Source organism: Carassius auratus, chromosome 29, assembly GCF_003368295.1.
Source record: "Carassius auratus strain Wakin chromosome 29, ASM336829v1, whole genome shotgun sequence".
In the NCBI taxonomy this organism is placed as follows: domain Eukaryota; kingdom Metazoa; phylum Chordata; class Actinopteri; order Cypriniformes; family Cyprinidae; genus Carassius; species Carassius auratus.
This window is the reverse complement of record NC_039271.1, coordinates 18283298-18300815: the sequence shown is the minus strand read 5'-3', so window position 1 is coordinate 18300815 and position 17518 is coordinate 18283298. Positions and strand designations below refer to the sequence as shown.

At 37.2% G+C, this 17518-nt stretch overlaps 1 long non-coding RNA gene across 1 annotated transcript; it reads left to right on the top strand.

The window, feature by feature from the left end:
• Positions 1-2091: 2091 nt before the first annotated feature.
• LOC113048632 (uncharacterized) lies at positions 2092-3743 on the top strand. Its single transcript, XR_003276520.1, has 3 exons — positions 2092-2479; positions 2813-2869; positions 3019-3743. It is a non-coding gene; the product is annotated as an uncharacterized LOC113048632 (long non-coding RNA).
• Positions 3744-17518: the final 13775 nt, after the last annotated feature.

Sequence of the window (17518 nt, the reverse complement as noted above, 5' to 3'; positions counted from 1 at the left end):
TCCATATTCACACAATACACATGAATTATTTTCTGAACGGCTTCCCATACAAAAGGCTACCACTGTGATCTAAATGCTTATTCAGACATCCGCAGAACCATAAAAATTGTATTACCCAGCATGAGATCCGTCCTTAAGTTATGTAAACACATAGCCATTCTGACCGTGACGAAACACCTTATGTTTTCGTCGTCACGCAGGATACAATCACAGCTTCAAAGGGGCTATGAAAACACGCTGTGTTTTCACATATAGTATAGTGAGAACAAAAATATTTCACAGCTGCAGGATGAGAATCTGCACCGTAGAGCTCGGGTGCCATCTAGTGATTATTTATAAAATTACACCCTTCGTGTGAACTGTGACATTCACGGTTTAAAGTTTATTTAATGTGAAAACAAATATTTTGTCAGTTATTCTCGAAGACTTAAATGTGCTATTGTTTCATTTAAAAATAAAAGTTAAAAAAACTTGTAAAAGCTTGTATTTTCCCCGAGACGTTATGGAACGCTAAGGTGAGTTAAATTATTTATTTAAAAATCAGATATAATTTAAATTTAAGGATTAAAGGGGTGATTAGACGTTTTCAATTTTTTCTCTCTATTTTAATAGATTTAATCTTATAGGATACACGGAGAAAAATGCTTTTAGCCAGATTAGTAAATGTAAGTTAATGTCTTTTACGATGTTTAATACACGGATAATTTTAATTGTTTAATTGTTTAATTTAATTGTTTTTATTTTTGTAGTGGCAGCACAGCTGATCGATGAAAATTATGGTAAAGTAATTTATACTTGTAAAGATTAACTTTTAACTGCACATTTGTCTCTTTTGGACGGTATTCGAACATCTTATGGGCAAAAGTCAGAGATATTATTGCAGAGTTATACGTTGTATTAATTTCTGTGAGAATTTTCATCCATTTTAATTTTTAAATACTTGAGTTAGAATACTTACCTGTGCTTATCTATAGATAATGTACTTCGCAAAACGGTAAAGTAGATATTGCATACTTTTAAACTTAATTTTCTTACTAAACATCATGTACTTTTGTGACGTATTCAAGTATCCGCTGTTATGCGTCGGAGTCAGCGATGATGTTTACACAGAGCCACATGCTGAATTACTCTTTTTTTTTTTTGTGAAGCCATCTATCTATTTAAATATCTGAAATACAACACTATCTTATGTTTATCTGTAGAAGATGTCCGCATGATTGAAGGGCAAGTCTCGCAAAATGGTAACTTTTTAAAATTTATTTAATACTTTTAAAATGAATCTTTCTTCCGCCTTTGTATATACTTTTTTCATGTTTTATTTCTAAGTGTTTGTGTGTGTGTGTGTGTTTTTAAATAAGTACAACATAATTGTTTTTCATTATTTATAACAGATGTAAAACTCATATGGGAAACGGGTACCCAGAATGGTAAGACAAAAGTTGTATATATTTTAAAAATTTGATATTTCTTTTGAATTTCTACACTCGTTCAATTCAATTCAATTCAATTCAAGTTTATTTGTATAGTGCTTTTTACAATACAAATAGTTACAAAGCAACTTTACAGAAAATTATGTTCCTACAATATTTAGTAGTAGCTAGTAGTTTGTGCACGTTTGACAGGATTTTAGAAAAAAGTAAAAAAATAATAATAATACAAGACGTAGTCAGCCAGACGATGAACTATCAATATTATTAATTAATAGTTATTATATGATGCAGTCACACATGTAGCAATATTTGTTAGTTCTGTTTGTTGATTCAAGGTTAGCTGCTGATCCAACAAAGTAAAATTAGTTTAACCCAAGCTAATGAATAAAAATGCACATTTGATCAGATGCAACTACACTCACAATTTAAGAGATACATTATTCGTATGCTTGGCGAAAGAGATGTGTTTTTAATCTAGATTTAAACAGAGAGAGTGTGTCTGAACACCGAACATTATCAGGAAGGCTATTCCAGAGTTTGGGAGCCAAATGTGAGAAAGCTCTACCTCCTTTAGTGGACTTTGCTATCCTAGGAACTACCAAAAGTCAAGCGTTTTGTGACCTTAGGGTGCGTGATGGGTTGTAGCATGGTAGAAGGCTAGTTAGGTACGCAGGAGCTGAACCATTTAGGGCCTTATAGGTAAGTAATGACAATTTGTAACTGATACGGAACTTAATAGGTAGTCAGTGTTCTATTTGTGAACGGAACAGTATCGTTTTTTTGTTTGTGACTGTTAGCTGTAGCTAAATACTCTGATTTGTATGATGAGAACTTAGTTATAACAGAAATTATTTGCTTTATTTTCTAGAGTTGCTTCGTGTAATTACACAGCCTAATTTCGTGAACCTGACTCAGGACGAGGGTGAAAGTGATGACTGTGCTGGTCCTAGCAATTGTAGCAATAGCAGAAACCCATCACACAGCCCCTTTGAGAAAGAAAAGGACGGTTGTATCATTCCAACCAACATAGAGAGCAAATTCACACACAGGTAATTAATTATTAAATTATTCGTAAGATAATATGGTTCCAACTTTTGGTGCAATTTATTTATTTAATATATTTATTATGATAAAATACTTCTAAACGTTGTTATTATTAATATTTTATTTATTTAATAGGTTTTAATTTATTTATTTTTATTAGTTTTTTATGTATTTATTAATTTTAATTAATTTTTTTATTATGTATTTATTTATTTATTTATTTTTTATTAATTAATTTATTAAATTATTTTATTTATTTATTTTTTATTTTATTTTTTTCAATTTATTTATTTGTATTGTTTATTCACAACATTTTAACCTCTGATTATTCTATGCAGATAGCTCGGCAGAGTCTGTCAAATCCGCTGACGATGCTCAGCCCGAGATAGATCAAGGTATGGTTGCATAATGTATTTAAGATTATATTTTTCATGATTTTGCTAAATCAAAGAAAATGTATTGTTATAACTATAAATATTTAAAATGGCAATGGATACTACAATTTTCATCTGCTAATTATTTAAACTACTGGTATTCTTTTCAGATGCTGTATCCAATGGTGTGGACAATGCCGCTAACTGGACTGATACTCAAATAAATGACTGGCAAAATGCTGATTGGTCGAGTGTACGCAGCGAGGATTCGGCACAGACGGGTAGGCAGAGTCCGTGTCCGGGGAGGAGCCAAGATTAAGGTCTGAGTTTCGAAGTAATGATGCTCGGAATGATTCTGTAAATGAGAGAATTGCAACTTTGTTCGAAGAGTTGATTAAAAGACAGGACTCTTTGTACAATGAGATTCTTAATAGACAGGAGGCCTTCTTCACTGAAATAAATAGCAACGTGGACGCCAGACTTCGTGAGCTTCAAAACAATCTACAGCAGTCTATAGAGATTTGTCTGCAGCGGTTGCAAGAGCAAATGTCAGAAAATTACTCTTCGGTACAAGAGGTATTACAATCGAGGGCTAAGAGAGAGAACGCTGATCGTATAGTTGCTGTGTGCAATTAATGGACGTCTTCAACATCGATAGACAATGATTTTCTATATTAATACTGATCTGTTTATGTGTGCTGTACCTACCTACACTCTGTTGTATGCTATATACTTTTAATGTATCGCGATTTATTTTATATTATCATTTGTATGTAATCTTTTTGCTGGTATTTAATTGTACTCTTTTTTTCTTTTTTTTTAAGAGATCATTTTGATTTGTAGTTTTTAAGTGACCATCTTCAAATGTAGCATTCTCCTATACTTGATTTGTAGTTTTTCTAGGTACTATGCCATTTGAATTGTAGTCTTTTCCTATACTTGATTTGTAGTTTTTTCTATGTAACATGACATTTTGATTTGTAGTTTTTGTAAACAACCATCTTGAATCGTAGTCTTCTCCAACACTTGATTTGTAGTTTCTCTAGGTACTATGCCATTTGAATTGTAGTCTTTTCCTATACTTGATTTGTAGTTTTTTCTATGTAACATGACATTTTGATTTGAAGTTTTTGTAAATGATCATCTTGAATCGTAGTCTGCTCCTAGACTTGATTTTTAGTGTCTCTAGGTGCCATGTCATTTTGAATTGTAGTCTTCTCCTATACTTGATTTGTAGCTTTTTCTATGTACCAACTATTTTGTGTGTAACCTTCTTTTTGTAATCTTATATGCTATGATGTGATTGTGATTTATATTTCCTCATAGGTTCACTATCCTTTTACCAGCATTGTATATACACACACACACACACACACACACACACATATATATATATATATATATATATATATATATATATATATATATATATATATATATATATATATTACAATGGATGTCGGGGGTGTCCATAGCTGTCATACAGACCAATCTCTTGTAGACCTGTTGCAGAACGCTATAGAAATGCACACAGTGCCATCCCATGACTTGTGCGATATATTACAACAATTGATAGATCAGCATCCAAATTTGACCGAAATTACATTCAATAGCGGTCATCATGAAAATACTCATATATTACAACAATTAGAATCGGAAATAGAACAAAGTCCTAACATTGATTTGTGTATGCTGTTGCAGGTCGCTATAAGTCAAAACGTCACACAGAACGGTGGCACATTAACAGTTTCCGATCGCACCACAGTTATGGTATGGTCTATGACTAATAACCGCGATCGGTCCAGTAATAGCAACGCTGAGCGACCGACGACGTCCTGCGCTGACCGCCCTTCTGACAGAGTATACCCGTCGACTAGCTCTATGTCTAATAACAGCGATCCATCCGGTAATAGCAATGCTGAGTGACCGACGACGTCCCGCGCTGACCGCCCTTCTGACATAGTATACCCGTTGACTAGCTCTATGGCTAATAACGGTGATTCTCAGGCTTCAGATGTAATAGAAACAAGTCTCATTTCTTGATTTGGTGGTAAAAATGTGGTAATTAGCCTAGGCTATTTCGTAATGTCATTAAAGCGAATCACTTTTGATAATGACAATCTTGCAAACAATTTGGCCTTACATGGATAATCTATCTATAAATGGGTAAGCATGGTGGTGTCCAATAAACGATGGCAACAATCCAACGTGTCCTTGTATTGAATCAAAGATGGCGCCGGCCGCAGAGCCGTTTAGTCCATGTCAGTTTTTTTTTTTTTTGGCAAAACTTAAGCCCTTTTGAAATTTTGCCTGACGTTGGCTATATTGCAGACAAATAATCGCTTCCCAAGACAACTCATTATGGAGCTGCTGGACCTTCTCAGACCTGCGCTTGCCAGGCTAATGCTGCGAAATTTTGCTTTAAGCCCTGAAGTCCAGCTGCTTGCAGTGCTTAGGTTTTTTGCTACAGGGAGCTTCATCGAGGTTGTGGGAGAGGGCTACGGTCAAAGGGCTAGGTGCCATTTTATATGTTGCGTCCCAACCATCTGTATCTAATTCTCTCTCTTTGTTCATAGGTTGCTTTGTATTGACAACATTAACCAATGGCAATCAATACCGCATTAAACAAAAGTAACTGCAGCTGCTTGCCAATCAAGTCAGATTGTAAAGTACCTTACCATTAATATAAAAGTGTATTAAATAATTTTTAGAGGTCGTTAAACCCATGTCAAGAAGCGACACAAGTGGCACAACGGGATAATGAGGGTGGATGATTAGCGAGGGATACCCGGCTCATCTAACCATCACAACATATGGTGTGAACATATTACTGACCATTTGATAATTTAATTTATAGTCTATATTCTACTCATAACTTAAACTGTTAAAATAAATGTTACTGTAATAATTTGAGGAATGTTTAATTTGCATAGAACGTGTTGTCTTTCTCAACGCTGTAATGCAACTTCGTGTGAAGCGGAAAATCGATTCCTGAGCAATCGATGCCAACTAATTCAGCACCATCACTTGTGACAGCACCATTCTAACGTTGGACGTAAGAGGCAGCGTGTTAAGAAGCTTCCTAAGGGACACTTCGGGTAATACACTTAGGAACATAAACAACTTTGGTAAGATATATCTTTTGAGTCTTCTAAGCGCGCTAAGAGTGAGCGTTATCGGGGAACCAGGCCCTGATCATGTGCATATAGTCAGTAAATCTGATTCCAAAAAAGTTTTATTGACATGCGTAAGGAAAAGTTTATCAACTTCATCTATTCATGGTGAAAATTATTCTAATTAGTACTTTCATGTAAAATAAATATAACTTTGAGAAAATAATGTTTTAATAATGTGAACAATTCTGTCTCAAGTATTTTTTTATGTCATTTAATATAATTTCTTAGTACTTTTTAAATGTCACGCAAAAGGACATAGAGCTGAAGATCTTTGGCCGGGCTCGGGCTTGCGCTCCGGTTTGCAAGGTAAACGAGCGGTCATGTGATGTGTTTCGATTAGCGAGAGAAAGATGTGAAAATGGATGCTGAGTAGGTGTAACGGAGGCTTGCCTCTGGTGATTACATTTTGGTTGCAGCAGCAACTAAAGCAAAGTCTGAGGTGTGGAAAAGTTTTGACCGTGTTTATAATGAGAATAATAAGTGAATAATGATGCACCATCAGTGAGCGCAGGGACACAATGAAGACATCTACAGTGGATTCAATAATGTTCCTCCACAAAAACATGTAGGCTAATCTCTGTGAGTAAAGGTTTTTCAAATGATAAATAAATATTAATTGAGTCTTAAATGCTTTATGTGGACAGAGTATTTACGCTAATGTTGGCATTATTATTTTATTAAATATCATCTGCTAGTGCGAAATCTACAGTGAGGAAAATTGCAATAGCCAAGGTGAGCTGACTGATGTTATTAAGTCCGAACTACAGAGGATGCTAGTCCAAAATGTGTGTGGTTTGTATTGAAAAACGCGGACAGACCTACGTCACCAGACTATTTGCCTAATCTTCCCAGTACTTTTATGGAGCCAGAAGAGTCTCAATAAAGATACATGCACACACTACATTCACATATGCACACACATGATTCATAAATACACACACAAGATGCACAAATGCGCACAAAATTTAAAAAGCACAGAAGATTCACAAATGCATACAAAATTCAGAAATGCACACAAAAATCAGAAATACACACACAATTCAGAAATGCAAACAACATTTACAAATGCACTCAAGATTCACAAATGCACAGAACAAGATTCACAAATGCACAGAACAAGATTCAGAAATGTATTTCTGATGCACACACACATATATCTTGATTCACAAACTGCTTGCAGTGAACTTCACTGCATTTGTGTGTGAATTTTGAGACTCCCCTGACTTGGCTCAACACACAAATGCTTTTTTTAAAACAGGGAATGATCTGCAACCAATCAGATATCTCCCTTCTTTTAGCCAATCACAAGAATGCACCCCACGTGGGGGATTGTTTACTTATAAGCCAATCACATGAACGTGTTCACACAGCAATTGTATTAAATTGTATGAAAATACAGATGTTTAGATTACAATTCAGGTTTATTTTTTAATATTTTTTTTTACAAAATATAAATTTAAAAATGTCTCAATACATATAGCCCAGTGACTGCAGAAAAAAAGTTAACCATGGATTCATAAATTTGCAATAGGCAATTATTTCATTTTATTGAAATATTTTAATGAAAGTAAAAAAAAAAAATGTTTAAACCTTTTTGAATATTTAAATATATCTAAATATTCTTTTGGATGCAATATAGAAGTCACTTTAATTATAATATTCAGTCCCTACATGAAGAGAGAGTCAGTGGTCGGCTGCAAGAGGAAAGTGGGTCTCCGGCTGTCGTTCGCTTAGGAAAGTGAGTTGATCGCTGCGTGAGGAAAGTGAATCGTTCGCTCAACTTCGCTGCTTGAGGAAAGTGAATCGTTCGCTGAGGAAAGTGAGTTGCTCGCTGGGTGAGGAAAGTGAGTCGCTCGCTGGGTGAGGAAAGTGAGTCGTTCGCTGCGTGACTCGTGAGGAAAGTGAATCGTTCGCTGCGTGACTCGTGAGGAAAGTGAGTCGCTCGCTGGGTGAGGAAAGTGAGTCGTTCGCTGCGTGACTCGTGAGGAAAGTGAATCGTTCGCTGCGTGACTCGTGAGGAAAGTGAGTTGATCGCTGCGTGAGGAAAGTGTATCGTTCGCTCAACTTCGCTGCTTGAGGAAAGTGATTCGTTCGCTGAGGAAAGTGAGTCGCTCACTGGGTGAGGAAAGTGAGTCGTTCGCTGCGTGGCTCGTGAGGAAAGTGAATCGTTCGCTGCGTGACTCGTGAGGAAAGTGAGTCGCTCGCTGGGTGAGGAGAGTGAGTCGTTCGCTGCGTGACTCGTGAGGAAAGTGAGTCGCTCGCTGGGTGAGGAGAGTGAGTCGTTCGCTGCGTGACTCGTGAGGAAAGTGGGTCGCTGGCTGCGCAAAGTGAGTCGCTGGCTGCGTGAGGTAAGTGAGTCGTTCGCTGCGTGAGGAAAGTGAGTCGTTCGCTGATTGGCTTATAAGTAAACAATCCCCCACGTGGGGTGCATTCTTGTGATTGGCTAAAACAAGGGAGATATCTGATTAATTTGCAGATCATTCCCTGTTTAAAAAAAGGCATTTGTGTGTCGAGCCAAGTCAGGGGAGTCTCAAAATTCACACACAAATGCAGTGAAGTTCACAGACCGCAAGCAGTTTGTAAATCAAGATATATGTGTGTGTGCATCAGAAATACATTTCTGAATCTTGTCCTGTGCATTTGTGAATCTTGAGTGCATTTGTAAATGTTGTTTGCATTTCTAAATTGTGTGTGTATTTCTGAATTTTGTGTGCATTTCTGAATTTTGTATGCATTTGTGAATCTTCTGTGCTTTTTAAATTTTGTGTGTGCATTTGTGAATTTTGTGTGCATTTGTGTATCCTGTGCATGGCCGCAGGAAGTGGGGGTGCTGGGGGTGCTGCAGCACCCCCTAGTGACGAGAGGGAGATAAAAAAACATGTAGGTCTATTAAAATATTTGTAACGCGCTTGTAACATTTATTTTTTTTTGGCAACAAGTGTGGGATCAGCTTTGACTAGCGAAGCAATTGTAAGTAGTACACTATAGTATTTTTTTAAGGTGGTGGGGATGGAGATGGAGAGTATTATTTCGTTCGTGTGTTCTTTGTGCAATGGTTGTGGAGAACTGTTAAATAACGTTTAAATAGTAGGGCTGGGTATCGATTCAGATGTTCCAGATCGATTCGATTTCGATTCACAAGCTCTCAAATCGATTCTATTTCGATTCTCGATTCGATTTCGATTTTCGATTCGATTTTCTATTAGAGCTATAATCGGGCCTTAAAAGTTAAGCCCGACACGTACATTTTGATTGACAGCTTTTTAAGAGCCCAAACCCATTTACAACCCGACATTATTCAAATGTACGCAGCACACAGCTCTTTTGCCTTTTGTCAGGAATGAGTAATTTATACATAGTTTAACATAATTTATACATGACTAACGTAATAGGCCACTTGGAAGTTTGAACAAAGAAATAAAATAAGTCCTCTGTAACATCGTAACATCTCAGCACTCTATAAATAGCCCTAAGGTATAGGCTCATTTAGCATATAAATAGGCCAACGCACCAATAAAAACAAGTCTTTCTTAATTTAATTAAGATAAATTATAAATTAAGATGGGTATTTGGCAATAACGAAATGAATTAAGATAAAGGCTCTGCCGGATTTGCTTCGCCATAGCAGCTGACATAATAAAATAATAATGCCAGCATTAGCTTATATAGCCTACTCTGTCTACATTATGCATTTAAGACTCAAGTAATATTTAGTTATTATTTGAAAAACATTTACTCACCAAGATTAGGTAAGGCCTAAGTGTTTATGTGGAGGAGAATGATTGAATCCACTGTAGATGTCTTCAGCGCGCTCCTGCGCTCACTGATGGTGCGTCATTATTCACTCATTATTCTCATTATAAACAAGGTCAAAACTTTTCCAAACCTCAGACTTTGCTTTAGTTGCTGGTGCTACCAAAACGTAATCGTCAGAAGCAAGCCTCCGTTTCAACTACTCAGCATACATTTTCGCATATTTCTCGCGCTAATCGAAACATTACATGACCGCTCATTTACCGCACAAGCCCGAGCCCGATTGGTTCGATTGGCAATGGGATTCTTCACACTGCCTGAACATGTGCAATTGTGCTTTTGAAGACAACTGACCACACGCACCTGTCCGCGCGGTTGTCTGCTCAGACTCGGTACACACTCTCCGATGGCGATGTTTACATCAAGCCTGCATAGCGGTCCATAGCGGACTCGAGGACGCAGAAAGTATAAGAGGCTTTAAGATGCAGTCTGTAAGACGCGAACGGGAGCATGACCTGACGCACATTGCAGAAAATGGAACCACTGCTTTAAACTGAATGAATGAATGACAGGTTCGTTGGTAACATTGCACAAGGCACATAAGAGGGTGACATATAGTGGAGAAGATTTGTAATTAGATAAACGCTAATATTACGTTCAATATATGCGGAAATAAATACGGAAAAAAATCGATTCATGGCCTTTGAGAATCGATTTTGAATCGACCACATTTTAAAAAACGATTAATCGAAAAATCTATTTTTTACCCAGCCCTATTAAATAGTCGGAGATTATTTCCTTGTGGTTTGTGTAAAAAGGTTGGAGATGGAGACAGAAAGCTTTATACTGTGCGTGTGTTTTTTGCGTAATGGATGTGGAGAACTGTTCAATAAACAAATTGCTTAAATAGTCAGAGATTATTTCCTTGTGGTGTGAGTAAAAAGATTTTGGAGTTAATAGAGTTGCGTGTGACATAAACGTGCAGTGACTCAAGCCAGCTGACCAAATCGATTGCATTGTTTTAGCGTTATTGTGAAGTTTGATTAATATTATATTTTGTTGTAATATTATTTGTTGTATCTAAATGAGTTGCATGTATGTATAGGCTATCTGAAATTGTAATGAAAGTAATTATTTCGTTTTTTTCGATTATTAAACTATTATTTAAACTATTATTTCTGATTCTGCTTCTGCTTCAGATTAATAGCGCATTGCGCATATCTGAGAACTGATGTCTGTGTGTTTCAGACCCTGGCTGGCTGTGCACTGAAGTGTATATGACAATAAAGTAGTAAATCTCAATGTATATATTTTTAAAATGTATTTTAAATAGGCCTATAGGCTCATAGGTTTTTTGTAAAAAAAAAAAAAAAAAAAAAAAATTCACAGCACCCCCTGTTCAAAATTACTTCCCGCGGCCCTGATCCTGTGTGTGTATTTATGAATTATGTGTGTGCATGTATGAATCCTATGTGTGCATATGTGACTGTAGTGTGTGCATTTATCTTTATTGAGACTCTTCTGGCTCCATATACTTTAGGCTGTAGTGGAAACACAGAAAGCAACAGATCTTGGGGAAAAATAGTTCCTGGGGAAAAAAGTTCCTGTTACTATTGTTCCAGGTAATTCCAGTGGAAACATTGAAATTAACAATAAATGAATAACCTTAATGCTGCAAAATGTGTCAGCAGTGGTATTATTATTATGTGCAAAAGCCAATTGGAAAAAAAGCTTTCTCACCTGAATTAAAGGGGTTTTAGTCTGAATAAAATGCTAGTAGCAGGACTGTAAAATGAATAGATATGATTATGATCATATATGGTTTCTTGGTGCATGTTATTGTATTTTAAAACGCAATTGCAATGTTGTCAAATGACGCGGGTTTGGCTATATATATATATATATATATATATATATATATATATATATATATATATATATATATATATATATATTTTTTTTTTTTTTTTTTTTTTTTTTTTTTTTTTTTTTTTAATGTAAACTAGATGGAAAAGATCATCCTCTCTTCACATGAGCAAAAACGTCATTGGCATAACAGCAGAGTGGACCGGTATACTACGGTCTATTTAAACTGATCAGTGTAATCATTTATATGTTTGGATGACTGTACTTTATTTTAATAATGAACAGACTGTGATGCAAGTTTGAAATTAGAATGCACTTTAGATGTTCTGTGTCATTTCTACCAAACACAAATTTTGCTGGTTGCTAGTGTGTTTGCAGCACTTCTATTATTTATTTTTTATATATTTTATTTTTTATATTTTTCAGTTTTTTAATTTTTATTTATAAAATTTTATTTATTTAAATGTATAATTAAGTTTACATTAATGTTCCAACAAACTTGAAAAATGCTGCTGAATAAATGCTCTAAAACTTGTATATAAATGATTGACTTATATATAATAACTGTTTTTATATTTTATTCTTGGTCAGTTTATTGATTTGTTTTGTTAACTTTGGATAAAAAAAATTATTTTAATACCGTGCAGTGCACAAAATTAAGATTCGAGAGATGGTTCAAGTCAGTGCTCAATAAATAATGGTAAGTTTAGAAATGTTCTGCACCCACTTCTTATTAATGTGACATTTTAGCATGCAAATTAAGGGGAAAACGATCAACATATCGGCCCTAAAAATCGGCAGCACATATCAGCCATCAGCTTACCCTGACCTCTAAATATCGCCATCGGCTATAGAAAAACCCATATTGGTCGATCACTGTCTTGCAAAAGGCATAAAAACAATTGATACACATAAAACAGAAAGGTTATCATCGAATAACGAACTGTCAAAAGATTTTTGAATGATTCACAGCACAGAACAATTCGATCAGATAAAGGCTAATTAAGAAAGGTTTCTGTGAGAAATTAATGTTTTAAAGATGTTATTAACACATTAATGTTATTAAAAGGGCAGCTATAAAAAACACTGTTGAGCAGCAAACAGGTATTTGAAGCTGCTGGTGTCTCTGGAGTCCCAAGAACCTCTTGATACAAGATCCTTCAGAGATGTAGGTACATCCCTGTGCCTACTACTCTCACCGCCTGAGCCCAGCAGAACGGAATTATGACGTAGGGAACCGGGAGCTGTTGGCGGTCAGGCTGGCCTTGGGTGAGTGGCGTCACTGGTAGGGAGGGTGAGTTCACGCCAGGCCCGATGGGCACTCTTCTTTGGCCGGTTCAACTTCTCTCTCTCATATCGCCCAGGCTCCAAAAATGTAAAACCCGATACCCTCTCCCATCTTTACAGGGATACTAAGAGAACAGGTGCATCAACTGAAACCATTATCCCTAGAGAAATTGTGGTGGGGTCCCTCTCCTGGGATGTGAACAGGAGAGTGCTGGAGGCCATACGAGAGAGAGAGGTGCCAAGGGGGTGCCCAGAGGGTAGACTTTTTGTGCGGGTTGTGCTGCACCCTGAAGTCCTCCAGTGGGGGCATTCATCCAAGTTAGTCTGTCATCCTGGGGTTTGGACATCTCTGTCTGCCATCCACCATCGATTCTGGTGGCCATCCATGGCCCAGGATGTCAGGCAGTTTGTGTTGCCTGCCCAGTTTGCGCCCAGAACAAGAGTTCTAATCAGCCTCCTGTTGGTCTGCTTATCCATCCCCTCCTGCACCTGGTCACACATAGCCCTTGACTTTGTCACTGGTCTTCCATCATTGAGGGGTAACACTGTTGTATTGATGGTGGTGGACCGCTTCTCTAAGGCAGCCCATTTCTTCCCCCTTCCCAAATTGCCTTCAGCTAAGGAGACAGCTCAAGTGGTGGTTGACCACATCTTCCGGATTCATGGCCTTCCGGTGAACGTGGTTTCTGATAGGGGGCCACAGTTTGTCTCCTGGGTCTGGAAGGAGTTCTGTCGACAGATCGTGGCCTCTACGAGTCTGTTGTCAGGTTTTCACCCTCAGACCAATGGGCAGTCCGAGCGGGCAAACAAGTCTCTGGAACAAGCTCTCCGCTGCCTGATGTCCCATAATCCGAGTGCTTCTTTGGTTTCAACCTCTTATGTTCCCCTCACAGGAGCCCGATGCTCCTGTTCCATCTGCCTTAGCCTTCGTCCCCAGGTGTCGCCGCACCTGGAGGAGGGCTGAGAAAACCTTGGCTCAGGTTTCCAGACGGACCAAAGCAGCGGCTGACCGTCACCGTACTCCTGCTCCCCGCTACATATGTGGTCAGAGAGTATGGCTGTCAACCAAGGACCTTCCTCTCTGGGTGGCTTCTCACAGCTGGCCCCCAGGTTCATGGCCATATCAGATCCCCAAGGTATTGAATCCAGTGGCGGTAAAGCTAAAGTTACCTCCCACACTTGGTCTTTCATGTTTCTCGAGTGTCAAGCATATGTTTCATTCTCACCTTAACTCATCTGCTATGAACCCTCCCTTTCCCCGTCTAGTGGATGGTTCCCCACACTGTTAAAAATCGCTGTAAAAAAACGGCCAAATTTCGACAGTAAAATACTGTTTTTCATTTAAACAGTGCATTCTGGGTAATATTCATCGTTTTCGAGAAGTAGCCTGCTGCTATATATCGTAAAATAACAACGTTCAAATTCGACACTCAGCGGCTGTGTTTCAAATCACACCCTACACCCTCATTCACTATTCCCTACATGAGTATACTAATATAGTCCACCTGACAGAGAGAACGAACACTAATGAGTGAATTCAGACAATGATCAACAGCTGCTGTTAATGAGTAGAATCACTGAAGAAAAAAAAACATAACAAGACAAACACATGAAATACAACTGACTTCAGCCACAGCCTTAGATGAAATCAACTGAAGATTTAAACGATCAACAAACAGCTTCACCAACTTCACACATTACTAACCAGACTGACTTTATTTCTGTCAGATCAGAGAACAGAGATCAAAAGATCTTATTGAGAATTAAAGAGATTTAGATGATAATGTTACTGTTTCGTTTAGCGTCACCATTTTGGAGATCAGTGTTTGCTTTAGTTGGGCTCCTGACCATTGACTTGTACACTATACATTTTGTTTTATTGCTGTATTTGTATCTTTATGATGCATCTGTTACAGCAGTATTAATTTTGATAGTCAAGTGATTATGGTTGTTTCTAACAGGCATGATCTTCTAGACTGACTTAAAGTGTTGCTATAATAATCAAATATTAATTTGGTGTTGAAATATTTGAGTCAATGACACTTCAATTTAGTAAGATTGAAAAGTAGTGAGATAACCAGTATTTATGGATTTAACGACTAGTTTTAGTTAAAGTATTTCGGGCAGCAGTCCCCACAACACTCAAAGAGAGAAATCAACAATCAGCAAATGAATCTCAACAATGGTGACAATCAAAAGGTTCATGATGCAATGCATGCTGGGTACCAGCACAGGATAAAACTCATCCATGATTCCCAGCATGCATTGCGGCATGAATAAATTATGCCCCTGAATTGTTCACTTATTTTCTTGAATTCTTATGTGCTTATAATTTTGCATTTGTTTTAAGTTTTAGTAGCATGTGTTGTGATGTTCAGAACTGATCTGTTCATTTATTTTGTGGATTGTCACCATTGTTGTGATTCATACGCTGATTCTTGATATTTCTGTCTAAATTTCAGCAAAGGTTTTTTTTTTTTATTATGAGTGACATTTTCTTAACAGTCTTTCATAACTTATGGCTCAGCAGTGTTCCTTCTCATGCTGTAGTATCAATATTCAATAAGAGAAGAGATATGGGATTAGATCAGAAATAATAGTATTTGTTCTTGTCAATCTATAAACAACAATATCAGATTTTTTTTCTTCTGTGTACTTTTGTTTTGCTATAACAGGTTCCAAAGGCGCATTGTTACAGCATGAAAAAAAAAAAAAAAAAAACCTTAGTTGTTGAAAAGTCACATTCAAGAGCCCAACTAAAGTAAACACTGATCTCCATCATGGTAGTGAAAAATACACCTAAACCTATTTAACTCTCCATACGTTCTTCTGTAGACATCTGACAGAAATAAAGTCAGTCTGGTTAGTAATGTGAATCTGGTGAAGCTGTTTTAGTAGTTGTTTAATCAGATCTTGAGAGATTTGATGTATTCTTTTATTCAGTTGATTTCATCTAAGGCTGTGGCTGAAGTCATTTGTAGATCTTGTGTTTCTCTTTCCTTCAGTGATTCTGCAGGTGTTTATCACTAATGCTCAATCATCAATTAATCACCGAATTATCTCATTAACTTCACTGATTCAGTGTTACTCTAACACTCTGTAGTGTGCACACATTATAAGTGTTCATTTAAAACGGAGGATTTTCTTGTGGGGTTTAAAGGGTTAAAGATTTAAGATGAAGAAAAAACAGAATGAAACATAATTTAACAGTAATAAGCTGTAATTAATTTACAGGAAACAAACTGTAGAAAAACAGTTATTTACTGGCACCCCTGCTGCCAGTAAATAACTGTTTTTCTACTGTTTCTTGCCGTAAATTAATGGTTGCCAGCAAAAAAATGTGTTTTTCTACAGTTTTTTGCCGTCAAGTCAAGGAAAAACAGTAATATACTGTAAAATGTAAACGTCAGATTTACCAAATGAAAAATAAGTTAATTTAACTAAAATATTTGTGAACATCCATAGAAAAAAAAATTAGGCAAAGTCATACACTGATAATGAGAGTAAATACTGAACTTGACTGTATTAATGTGTGTTTGCACAAGAGAGATCGTTTAGTTTAATGTAGTTTGGTTGTTCAACATTGTGCTGGAGAGTAGAGCCTGTGCTTCAGTCAATGATGAGCCACAAATTCTGATCTTCTGCTGCTTTATATAAACACAGTAAATGTGGAGTCGCTGATACAGTGGTGATCTCTGTGTTAAGTACTTCAGCACATACATGTGTAATACAGCTGACAATGAGCTGCAGTGATTTGAGTAAAAGTCATGTATTTAGTTACTTTATTACTGCACATTAAGTGTAAGAAATATTCCTTCTCAGTGGACTCAAATGAAATAAGTTCATAGTACTAACATCGTAGGAATGCTAGTTTAAAAACTCAAACTGTTTGAAGCAGTGGGAGTGGAGTTAATTTCCATGGTAGAATTTACGGTAAAATACTGTTAAAAAATAAGAGTGGTAAATTAATGGTTAAGAGCTGTAAATTAACAGTACTTTACTGGCACCCCTGCTGCCAGAAAATTACTGTTATTTAACGGCAAAATTTTTTACAGTGCAGCCTTCACTGTCAGGAGGTTGTTGGATATCAGACGTTGAGGTCGGGGATTTCAGTATCTGGTGGACTGGGAGGGATATGGTCCGGATGAGAGGAGTTGGGTCCCGGCTCAGGATATTCTGGATCGGTCACTGATCGAGGACTTCTAGCGGCAGTGTGGAGGTTCCTTCCCTGGAGCGCCAGGGGGCACTCCTGGGGAGGGGGGTAATGTCACGTCCCGGGCTGATCTGTCTGTTTTTCCCTATAGTGTGTGTGGTTGTTTACACTTACCATGTGCTTCTGTGTCACCGTGGTTCCTGTCTCCACCCTCTTGTTTCATTATTATCTTGTTATTGGTCACCATCGCCTCCTCTGCATCATGTTAATCACTCCTTCTCTATTTAGTCTTGTAGGACCTCGGTGAACAGTCACGCCACTAACTGCAGAATCGGCAACTTCGGCCAAAGTAATTATAAGAGCCTACTTCGTCCCTTCTGCGATCTGAACACAGTTAATGATTAGCTGAGGAAAACAATGCTCAAGATAGTCTGG